We start from the raw sequence: 11,359 nt of genomic DNA, 5'->3' as shown, positions 1-11,359 counted from the left end.
AAAAGGGTGGCAGCAACCAAAACATTAGCGACTGGGCTCATTATAATATCCAACAAGTTGTTGAATTATCATGCCATAAAGTGGGCCGCAAAAGAAATTGGACATCAATTGCAATGGATGTTACCACCATCACAATATGAAGAAGGAGGAGCCTTTGACTTGAAACATATAAACATGTGATAATGTTATTGGTTGTGTGGTGGTGGAATAATTATCCATTGTCCAACTCATTATAAAGATAAGTTCTAATATATTTAACTTGATAGAAAAAAATATGTGAGTGCACGTGTGTGCGTGCGCGTGAAATTTTGTAATGCTCACAATTTAGTGTCCATCCCTTATAACATAATAACTTAAACATTTGTATAAAGTTTAACTTCACTTGTATTTATAAAAGTATATTAATATTAACGATGTGTAAAATTATAAAAACATAATATCAATAAGGAAAATACTAATAATTTAAATAAATATAGCACACGAGGGATTCCAAGGACTATAAAGAAAGATAATGCATCAACCTTAACACCAGTAGAGGATGTCATGTCATGTCAAATATGTCGTTCATGGCTTGTAGCTTTGGTTATTAGTATTGTCATTATCAAGATAATTAGTCTGATGTTTCCAATCCCCCACCAAATATTTGTCCTAACAGTTCCACTTCAAAAGACTTTATACCAAACCCATTAATTTGACCATGAGTCTCAATGCTTCATTTTCCACTCTAATTATGTACGCCACATCTCCTATTTTTCCACCGTACACTTCATAAATAATCCAATTAGTGTCGAGTAAGAAAAATGGGAACCAAGCAACCAAGTTTATAGAAGTCACTAATATCAGTATCCACATTGATTTTCATAGTCCATTGAATGCACCTATCCACTCTCCATAGCAAGAAACATGTGATTTGATAGTTGGAGTGATAATTATATCATGAGTTCAACTCCAAACAAAGACAACACATAAAGTAATATTGATTATTAGAAAAACTTATGATCATGAGTGTGACTCAGATGATGTAAGTGGGATGCCTTCTACATAAAGTAGAGCGATAATTGAAAGTATAACCAACAAGAGTATTTCTAATAAGGAACATGCTTTTAGGTTGGCACATGATTACTCGCAAGTTATGATTTTTGTGAAAGAAAACATTTTGTACATGTTCTTGGACGAGCCGACAAAATAACCTAGGATATTACCGACAACCATGAAGAAAGAGAACATAATAATACCTATTCTCAACATTATGTTACCACCAATGAATGCACGACATAGTCCTTAGAGAAATTTATTGGCAACATCAAGCAACCAAAATCCCAACAAAAAAAAAAAGATAACCACTACACGAGCTCTTGTTTCTTTATGGTGGAAGAATTATCCAATGGCCAACCCACTTTAAAGATAATAAATTTTAATATATTTAATTTTATAGAATAAAATATGTATGTGCACGTGTGTGCGTGCATGTGAAATTTTGTCAAGCTCACAATTTAATGATCAAGTCCTTACTAATAAATTATAATGAATAATTGTAACTAAATATAATATTGGGCATCCCGGATTCTATCACATATGTTTATTTTATACATCTCTTTGTGAGAAAAAATTGTTTTTCTATCACATGTGTCCAGTTTTTGCATTATTAGTGAGAATAGGATTAAAATATAGTACTCACTATAAAATTAGGTAAAGGTGAAAGACCATAAAATTTGCCTTCCTGATTATAAAATGGACACTGAATCTTAAGTTTGATAATGTACTATCTATCAAATTGTTTTATCTAAGTATAACAGTTGTTCAAATCAATTAGAATAAGTCATATCCTTTGTGATATGACATGTCTTGTAAATCGAACTAGCATATGATCAAACAAAGAATAATATTTTATTATTTTTTGAATATCAATTTGTCCATCCCTATTAATATAATAACTTAAACATATGCATATATATATATATATATATATATATATATATATATATATATATATATATATATATATATATATATATTATAAGATAAACATATGCATATTTGTTAGTAGTTAATATGGACAAAAATTCATTATCCCTCACATGAAAATGTGGAGCCCCATCAATTATCCCAAAGATAAAGTGAAAAATTATGAAGTATTAAAAGAGGAAAAATATACTATTTTTATTTTTAAGAATTTTAATTAATTTTGTATAAAATTTTATTTTTTGGAGGGATTAGTTTACAAAATTGATTAACTATAAGAGTGTGTTGTTTTACCTTGTTTGGTCCTTGATGCACTATAGTAAATAGACGCTAAAAGAAAGGAAACACTAGAGTTTATCTGCACATGTATTTATAAAAGATATTAATATTAATCATTAGTAAAATTATAAAAATATAATCTCACTAAGTGAAATACTAATAACTTAAATAAGATATTACAACGCAAGAGAGATGCCAAAGAGTGCAAAAATATGGAATGCATCAGGCTTACCACCAGTAAAGGTGTCCCACCATTTCTAATATTTTATAGCTCGTAGCTTTGGTTATTATTATTTATTTTCATTATTTGGATAATTAAAAGTATGATGTTTCAAATCCTCCAAAATCTTTGCACCACCAAAAATTTGCCCTAGCGATTCCACTCCGAACAACATTAAAGCAAGTCTCATTACATTGATAATGAGTCTCAATGCTCCTTTTCCACTCTAATTATGTACATCACAACTCCTATTTCACCATCAACCATTACATGACCCATCCAACCAGTGTCGAATAAGAAAAATGGGAACAAGACAACTAAATTTATATTCGTCACTAATATCAGCATTCACATTGATTTTTCGTAGTCCACAGAATGCACCTAGCCACTCTTCATAGCAAGAAATTTGTGATTTAATAGTTGGAGTGATAATTTTATCATGAGTTCAACTCCAAACAAAGACAACAAATAAACAAATATTTACTATTAAAAAAACTTGTGATCCTGAGTGTGACTCAAATGATGTAAATAAGATGTCTTCTACATTAAGTAGATCGTAAATTGAAAGTATAACAAATAGGAATATTGCTAAAATTAATCATGTTTTTAAGTTGGTGCATGATAACTAGCAAGTTATAGTTTTTGTGAAAGGAAACATTTTGTACATGTTATGGGATGAGCCGATATAATAACCTAAAACACTGCTGACAGCCAAGAAAAAAGAGAACATAATGTTACCTATTCTCATTTAACAGTGATCACCAACAACACGTTCACCAATGAAGGCCTTACATGGTTACTAAAGAAAATTATTGACGATATCAAGCAACCAAAAACCAAAAACAAAAATAACCACTACACAAGGCCTTGTTTCTTTGTTGAGCTCATCACCAAATGAGTGATCGAGATCAACATCATAACTAATAAGAACGACGGCAATTGCAATAGTTATGTAGCCAAAGAAGATAAAAGGGCGGTAATAAACAAAACATGAACGGTTATGGTCATTATAGTATCCAAAAAATTGTTGAATGATCATGCCATAATTGGACCACACAAGAAATTGGACATCAGCTGTAATGGATGCGACCACCTTCACAATATAAAGAAGGACGGGCCTTTGAATTGAAGCATATAAACATATGTTAATGTTATTGTATGTGTGATGGTGGAAGAATTATCCATTGGTATGCTCATTTTAAAGATAAGTTCTAATATATTTAATTTTATAAAAAATATGTGTGTGCATTGTGTGCGTGCGCATGAAATTTCGTCAAGCTCACAATTTAGTGTCCATCTCTTATAACATGATAACTTAAACATATGCATATTTTTTATTAGTTAACATGATAACTTGAACCACATCATCTTAAAGCAGCTCATTCAATTTTCACTCTAATGGTACAACTCTAAAGAATTGATATTGAGTCCCACAACTTTATCTCATATAATAAATAAATAAATCAAATTAAATTCAAAATTCAAAATAACAATTAAAATAAAAATATCATTTACAAAAAATTAAATTATTTATAAAATTGTTAATATAAAATCAAAATTAATATATAAATTATTTATAAGTAAATAAATCGTTAAAGAAAATAAATTAAACACAAGAAGAAAAAAGAAAACATATTTGTTTATTATTAGTTTATTATTTGATAAGTTTGATGAAAGTTGCATTACAGTACAACGGTTGGCCACCGTGACCAAGTTCAATAGAAAAAATTGATGCAACTTATGCCAGCGGGAGAACTAGAGAAAAAACTCTCCATTGAAATTACTCTAATAGTTTTCAATGTGCAAAACTTTTTTTCCATCAAATCATATAAAAACCAATTATTATATATTTAATTTAAAAATATTTAAATGACATGATTTGATTGAATGCACGAAAATAAAATGGATAAAACTTATGTACAGTTTCATTAATAAGGTTGAAACTCTTTCAACACCTTCCTTTTTCACTTTTTTACACTCAACATCATCTTCTCTCTATTCCACCTAATAATTCAACACTCATTTAACTTTTACTCACTACAATGGTTTTTGTTTAGTAAAATTCAACACTCTACCCGACCACTTTTATTTCATATTTTTATTTTCTTTTATATTTTTGTTTTTGTGATTATATATTAATAACAATTGTCGATTGAAATTAAATTAAGATAATTAAGACTTAAATATTTTATTTTAATTTTTTTCTAATTTAATAATTTATTTTAATTTTATTGTTCTAATTTTATATTCTTAATTAATTTTGGGTGTTAAAAGGGTTATTGTTGAAATCCATTTCACTATATATAAAGATGTTTAGAACTACAAACAATAATTTATTGGAGGCTAAATAGAAAAACTAGAGAGAAAAAAGTCGATTTTTTTTGGTGTCCAAATCATATGAACCAAGTCTTTATTTATAGACAAAAAAACAATGAATTGTGGTGAAAATAAAAATAAATAAAAAATTGATTTATTATAAAATAATTGTTCCAAATAATTATGATGAAATAAAAATTTAAATAATCAAAATAACCAATAAATTTTTGTAAAGTATATGATGTGGTCCTCACTCCTTTCTCATTCAACATGTTGAATATATTCAACACCAATTAATCCACATCACATTTAACATCTCATTCAACACACAATTGGAAGCATTCAACTATTGAAAAAATTATTCAACACCCCCATTACAAGTGGTCTTAGTGAAGGATAGAAAAACACTTAGAAAGGGGGGGGGGGGGGGTTGAATAAGTGTAGTCTTAAAAACTTGAACGATAAAAACAAATTGCACAGTTATTTTTATCCTGGTTCGTTGTTAACTAAACTACTCCAGTCCACCCCCACGGAGTGATTTACCTCACCTGAGGATTTAATCCACTAATCGCAACAGATTAGAATGGTTTTCCACTTAGCCCACGACTAAGTCTTCTAGAGTATCCTGATCACAACCTGATCACTCTAGGAACAAATGCTTAGACACAAGCTAAGACTTTCTTAGAGTATCCTGACCACCACGTGATCACTCTAATTACAACTGCTTAGACACAAGCTAAGACTTCCTAGAGTATCCTGATCAACACTTGATCACTCTAGTTACTTACAAATTAATGTAATCAAATAAGAGTTTTACAATGCTTCTGAAAAGCTATAATCACAACAGTGATATTTCTCTTAACGTTTAAGCTTAATCTCACTAATATATTACAACAGCAATGTAGTGAGCTTTGATGAAGATGAAGTTTCTGAGCTTTGAGTTTGAACAGCGTTTCAGCAAGTTTTTCAGAATAAGTTTATTCAGAATTGGTTACCTTGCTTCTCATCAGAACTTCATTTATATAGATGTTTGAGAAGATGACCGTTGGGAGCATTTAATGCTTTGCGTATTCCGTACAACATTGCATTTAATGTTTCACTGTTTTGTCAACTACCTCGAGCCTTGTTCACGCTGTGTCTACTGACGTTGCCTTTAATAGCTTCCAACGTTCCTTTTGTCAGTCAGCGTAGCCTGCCACCTGTACTTTCTTCTGATCTGATGTTTGTGAATAAAACGTTTGAATATCATCAGAGTCAAACAGCTTGGTGCATAGCATCTTCTTGTCTTCTGACCTCGAAGTGATTCTGAGCGTGATACCATGAGAACTTCAGTGCTTCTGCTTCTGATCTCAAGTTCTTCTGATGCTTCCATAGACCCATGTTCTGATTCTGCCTTGACCATCTTCTGATGTCTTGCCAGACCATGTTCTGATGTTGCATGCTGAACCTTCTGAGTCAAAGCTTCTGAGCGCTGATTTGTGCATACTCTTTATATATTTCCTGAAAGGGAATTTGCAATGTATTAGAGTACCACATTATCTCACACAAAATTCATATCCTTGTTATCATCAAAACTAAGAATATTGATCAGAACAAATCTTGTTCTAACAATCTCCCCCTTTTTTATGATGACAAAAACATATATAAATGATATGAATTTGCGATCAGAAAGAGCAGACGGCTAAAGACAAATTACACAGCTATAGCATAAGCATGTGAATATGTCTCCCCCTGAGATTAACAATCTCCCCCTGAAATTAATACTAGAAGAATTTTATAAAAAAAACTTCCCTGATTATTTCGGTAGAGACGTTCACAGTGCTTGATCTTCAGAACATTCATGACTTCTGATTTCTGCTTCCATAGGACAGCTTCAGAACATTGAATTTCTTTAGATCCTCAGAACATTCACAGCTTCTGATTCCTGCTTCCATCGGACAGCTTCAGAACTTGAATTTCTTTGATCTTCAGAACATTCACAGCTTCTGATTCCTGCTTCCATCGGACAGCTTCAGAACTTGAATTTCTTCTTTCATCACTTCATGCTAGATTGTATCAGAACATTGTTGAATGTACCAGAGCATCATCAGAGCATCTCTACATCCTGAAATGTTACAGAACAAAACTAAACGACAAAAGTCAGCATGAGTGAATCAGAACATAAAATATGTTTCAGAACACATAATATGTATCAGAGCCATATAAGCCATATAGAATGTATCAGAACATATAAAATGTATCGGAGCAAATAGACATAATGTTTCAGATCATATTCTATCATCAGAATATCTGAACATTCTTCCTTCTTGCTTCTGATTCTGAAGCTTCATAGCACTCAGCTTGCTTCAAGAATCCAAGAACTTGATTCATCTTGTTGCTTCTTATGTTGATCTTGAATCTTCGATTCCTGCAACAACACAACTTAAAAAACATAGAACTTTGCAAGTTCTGTTAGTAATGTGGGGCCTTTTTTTTATCCGGTAACTGATAATATTAATCAGATCATTTATCATATATTTTCTCCCCCTTTTTGTCATAACATCAAAAAGAAAATAAAAGATTCAGATGTAGAAAACGACAAAGGAAAGAAACAGAATTAAACTTTTCATTGATTTAAACAAGCAGGATTACAAAAGATGTATGCAAAAAACAGATGCAACAAGGAAAGAAAACTACAAAGACTAAAGGACTACAACCCTAGCCTAGTCATAATCTTAGCTAGCATATCATGAATCCCAGCGTTGTTCTTGCCCTTGCTTGGTCATCAAATCTTGAAACTCTGCATGCCTGAGCAGCTCCTAGAGAAAGAAGTAAATGAATACAAAGGAGGAACTGAGAACAGTTCACCAGGAGAGAGCGTATTCTCAGATGGGCTTTCCCTTAACATAGAAGTTAAGTCCTTATGGAACCTAACTTCATCCAATATCTCAAGAAAGTCTTCTTCCTTTGGACAAATGTTGATAACAGCATCAAAGAAGAGATCTGACTTGAGAAAAAACTTGGAATGCCATCCCGAGATATGTTTCTCATCCTGTAGCCTATTAACCCTTCCATCCGTTCTATTCAAATAGATCAGCCACTTTTGGGACTTAGTTTCTTCAACTGGTTTAAAGTTTTGATGAAGGGAACTAGGCGAAGGATTCATGATGAACGCTAGATCGATGAAGAAGGAACTAGAGTTTATGCAAAAGATATTCATAGAAAAGTGAGAGAAAGAGAGAGAGAGCGCAAAGATTGATTGAAGAATGCAAAGAAATGGAGAAATAAATAGAGGGAATGTGGGGAAGGAAACGTTCTAGGGAAGGGAAACGTTTGACGGATATAAAAACGAAAAGGACAATAAAAGAAATGATGAATGGCATTTAATGTTACATGACGTGAGGAGAGATAATAATGACAAAATAAGTGATTAGCACAGTTACCTAAGTAGGCGTCCCCTCAACTGCACGCACGTTTGTCCAGAAATAGTGAACATGTGTTTACCATCTGGATAGCCAGTTACAGCTGTTTTACTTTTAAAGAGATTCTGAGTCAACTCATCCTTACCTAGGACACATGTTGGATGCATAGGAGTTTTGGCTTCTTTGCTTTCAGAAAGATTAAACTTCTTCAGAAGTTCTTTCACATACTTCGTTTGATGAACATAAGTTCCATCAGAAGTTTGGTTGATTTGAATCCCAAGGAAATACTTGAGTTCTCCCATCATGCTCATTTCAAATTCAGCCTGCATAGACTCAACAAACTCCTTTCCAAGTGTAGCATTAGATGTTCCAAAGATAATATCATCAACATATATTTGACAAATTAAAATATCCTTTTTAAATGTTTTACAGAAGAGAGTAGTGTCCATGTTTCCTCTAGTGAAACCATTTTCCAGAAGGAAAGAACTTAAACGTTCATACCAAGCTCTAGGAGCTTGCTTCAATCCGTATAATGATTTCTTTAATTTAAAAACATGATTTGGAGACATGGAGTCTTCAAAACCAGGAGGTTGATGGACATAAACTTCTTCATCTATATAACCATTTAAGAAGGCACTCTTGACATCCATCTGATAAAGAGTGATGTTATGTTGAGTGGCAAAAGAAATTAATAGACGGATAGATTATAACCTGGCCACTGGTGCAAAGGTTTCTGTATAATCAATCCCTTCTTGCTGACTATAACCCTGAGCCACCAGTCTGGCTTTGTTTCTTACCACTTCACCTTTCTCACTCAGTTTGTTTCTGAAAACCCACTTAGTGCCGATGATGTTAAATCCTTTTGGTCTAGGAACCAAGTCCCATACATCATTCCTTGTAAACTGATTGAGTTCTTCTTGCATGGCAATTATCCAGTCTGGATCTTCTAGAGCTTGATCAACAGAAGTTGGCTCGATCAAAGAAACAAGACCTAATTGACATTCTGCATTGTTCTTAAGGAATGCCCTTGTTCTGATGGGATCATCTTTCTTTCCAAGGATCACATCTTCTGAATGAGCTGAGACAAGTCTAGGTGATCTTCTGACTGTTGGTTCTTCAGAAATCCTAAGATTCTCTAAAGATGCAGCAACTTGATCTTCTGATCCATTGCTTCTGAGACTGCCAGCTTCTGCAGCTTTGCTTCTTGGTTCTTCAACTTCTGATATATCAATATCAAAATCTGCAAAATTCTCAAACTGCTTTGGTTTTTCAAGACCAAGCTTATCATCAAACCTGATATTGATTGATTCTTCTACAATCAATGTTTCAGTATTGTATACTCTGTAGCCTTTAGAGCGTTCAGAATATCCAAGAAGGAAACACTTTTGTGCTTTGGAATCAAACTTACCAAGATGATCTTTAGTATTCAGAATAAAACATACACATCCAAAAGGATGGAAATATGAAATGTTGGGCTTTCTTTTCTTCCACAATTCATAAGGAGTCTTATTTAGAATAGGTCTTATAGAGATTCTATTCTGAATATAACATGCAGTGTTTATTGCTTCTGCCCAGAAATGCTTAGCCATATTGGTTTCATTGATCATGGTTCTGGCCATTTCTTGTAGAGTCCTATTCTTTCGCTCTACAACTCCATTTTGCTGTGGAGTTCTAGGACAAGAGAAATCATGGGCAATACCATTTTCTTTGAAGAACTCCTCAAAGAATCTGTTCTCAAATTCGCCACCATGATCACTTCTGACCTTTATGATTTTGCACTCTTTCTCAGATTGGATCTGAGTGCAGAATTCAAAGAACACTGAATGAGACTCATCCTTGTGTTTCAAGAACTTTACCCATGTCCAGCGGCTATAATCATCAACGATGACTAATCCATATTTCTTCCCTCTGACAGATGTTGTTTTGACTGGGCCAAACAGATCAATGTGTAAGAGTTCTAACGGCCTTGAGGAAGAAACAACATTCTTAGACTTGAATGCAGGTCTGGAGAACTTGCCCTTCTGACATGCTTCACAAAGAGCATCTGATTTGTATTTCAGATTTGGGAGTCCTCTGACCAGATTTAGTTTGTTAATCTGAGAAATCTTTCTCAAACTAGCATGTCCTAATCTTCTGTGCCAGACCCATTGCTCCTCAGAAACAGACATAAGACAAGTCACCTTCTGCTTCTCAAGATCAGAAAGATCAATCTTACAGATGTTGTTCTTTCTCTTGCCTGTAAATAGGATTGAGCTATCCTTCTGACTTACAGCCTTGCAAGACTTTTGATTGAAGATTATATCATAACCATTGTCACTTAATTGACTTATGGACAATAAGTTATGCGTTAATCCTTCTACAAGAAGTACATTAGTTATGGAAGGAGAGTTACCAAGACTTATGGTTCCAGAGCCAATGATTTTGCCCTTCTGATCTCCTCCAAACTTGACTTCTCCACCTGGTTTAAGCACCAGGTCTTGGAATGTAGACCTTCTTCCCGTCATGTGTCACGAGCACCCAGAGTCCAGGTACCATGACATTTTGCTTTTTGTCCTCTTTGCCGCCAAGGATATCTGCAACATAAATTATCTTCTCCTTAGGTACCCACAATTTCTTAGGTCCTTTCTTGTTAGTTCTCCTCAAGTTCTGATTGAACTTGGGTTTAGCAAAATATTTAACAGGAGGAACAGCATGATATTCTTTAGGTTTGTCAGCATGATATTTCTTAGGATGTGTCACATGCTTCTTGGTGTGAACAGTGTTAAACTTCTGTGCATGTGAAGTGAGCCTAATATCATGTGCATGGCCATATTTGAACTGATCATACAATGGCTTGTATGTGATCTTCAAATCATCAATAGGTTCAAATTTATGTGAGGTATCACCCTCATAGCCAAAACCAAACCTTCTGTTTCCAGAAACACCATATATCATAGAAGCAAGATGACTTTTGCCAATACTTCTAGATAAGAACTTTCTGAAGCTCGAGTCATATTCTTTCAGAATATGATTCATGCTAGGAATGGATTTTCTGTTTCAGAAGGAGATCCACTATCTTTGGATAGATTTAAAACTTTTTCCTTCAGTTCAGAATTTTCCAATTCCAGCTTCTTAGTTTCAAATTCAAACTGCTTTTTCAGCTTTTTGTATTTGATACTAAGATGAGCCTTGAGTTCCAGAA

At 33.3% G+C, this 11,359-nt stretch overlaps 1 pseudogene; it reads right to left on the bottom strand.

Moving 5' to 3' along the window:
- Nucleotides 1-2,906: 2,906 nt before the first annotated feature.
- LOC131619769 (sucrose transport protein SUC8-like) lies at nucleotides 2,907-3,532 on the bottom strand (annotated as a pseudogene).
- Between the last annotated feature and the right edge of the window lie 7,827 nt (nucleotides 3,533-11,359).

The sequence above is a fragment of the Vicia villosa genome, linkage group LG7, assembly GCF_029867415.1.
Source record: "Vicia villosa cultivar HV-30 ecotype Madison, WI linkage group LG7, Vvil1.0, whole genome shotgun sequence".
NCBI classification, from domain to species: domain Eukaryota; kingdom Viridiplantae; phylum Streptophyta; class Magnoliopsida; order Fabales; family Fabaceae; genus Vicia; species Vicia villosa.
This window is presented reverse-complemented; position numbering and strand designations above follow the sequence as displayed.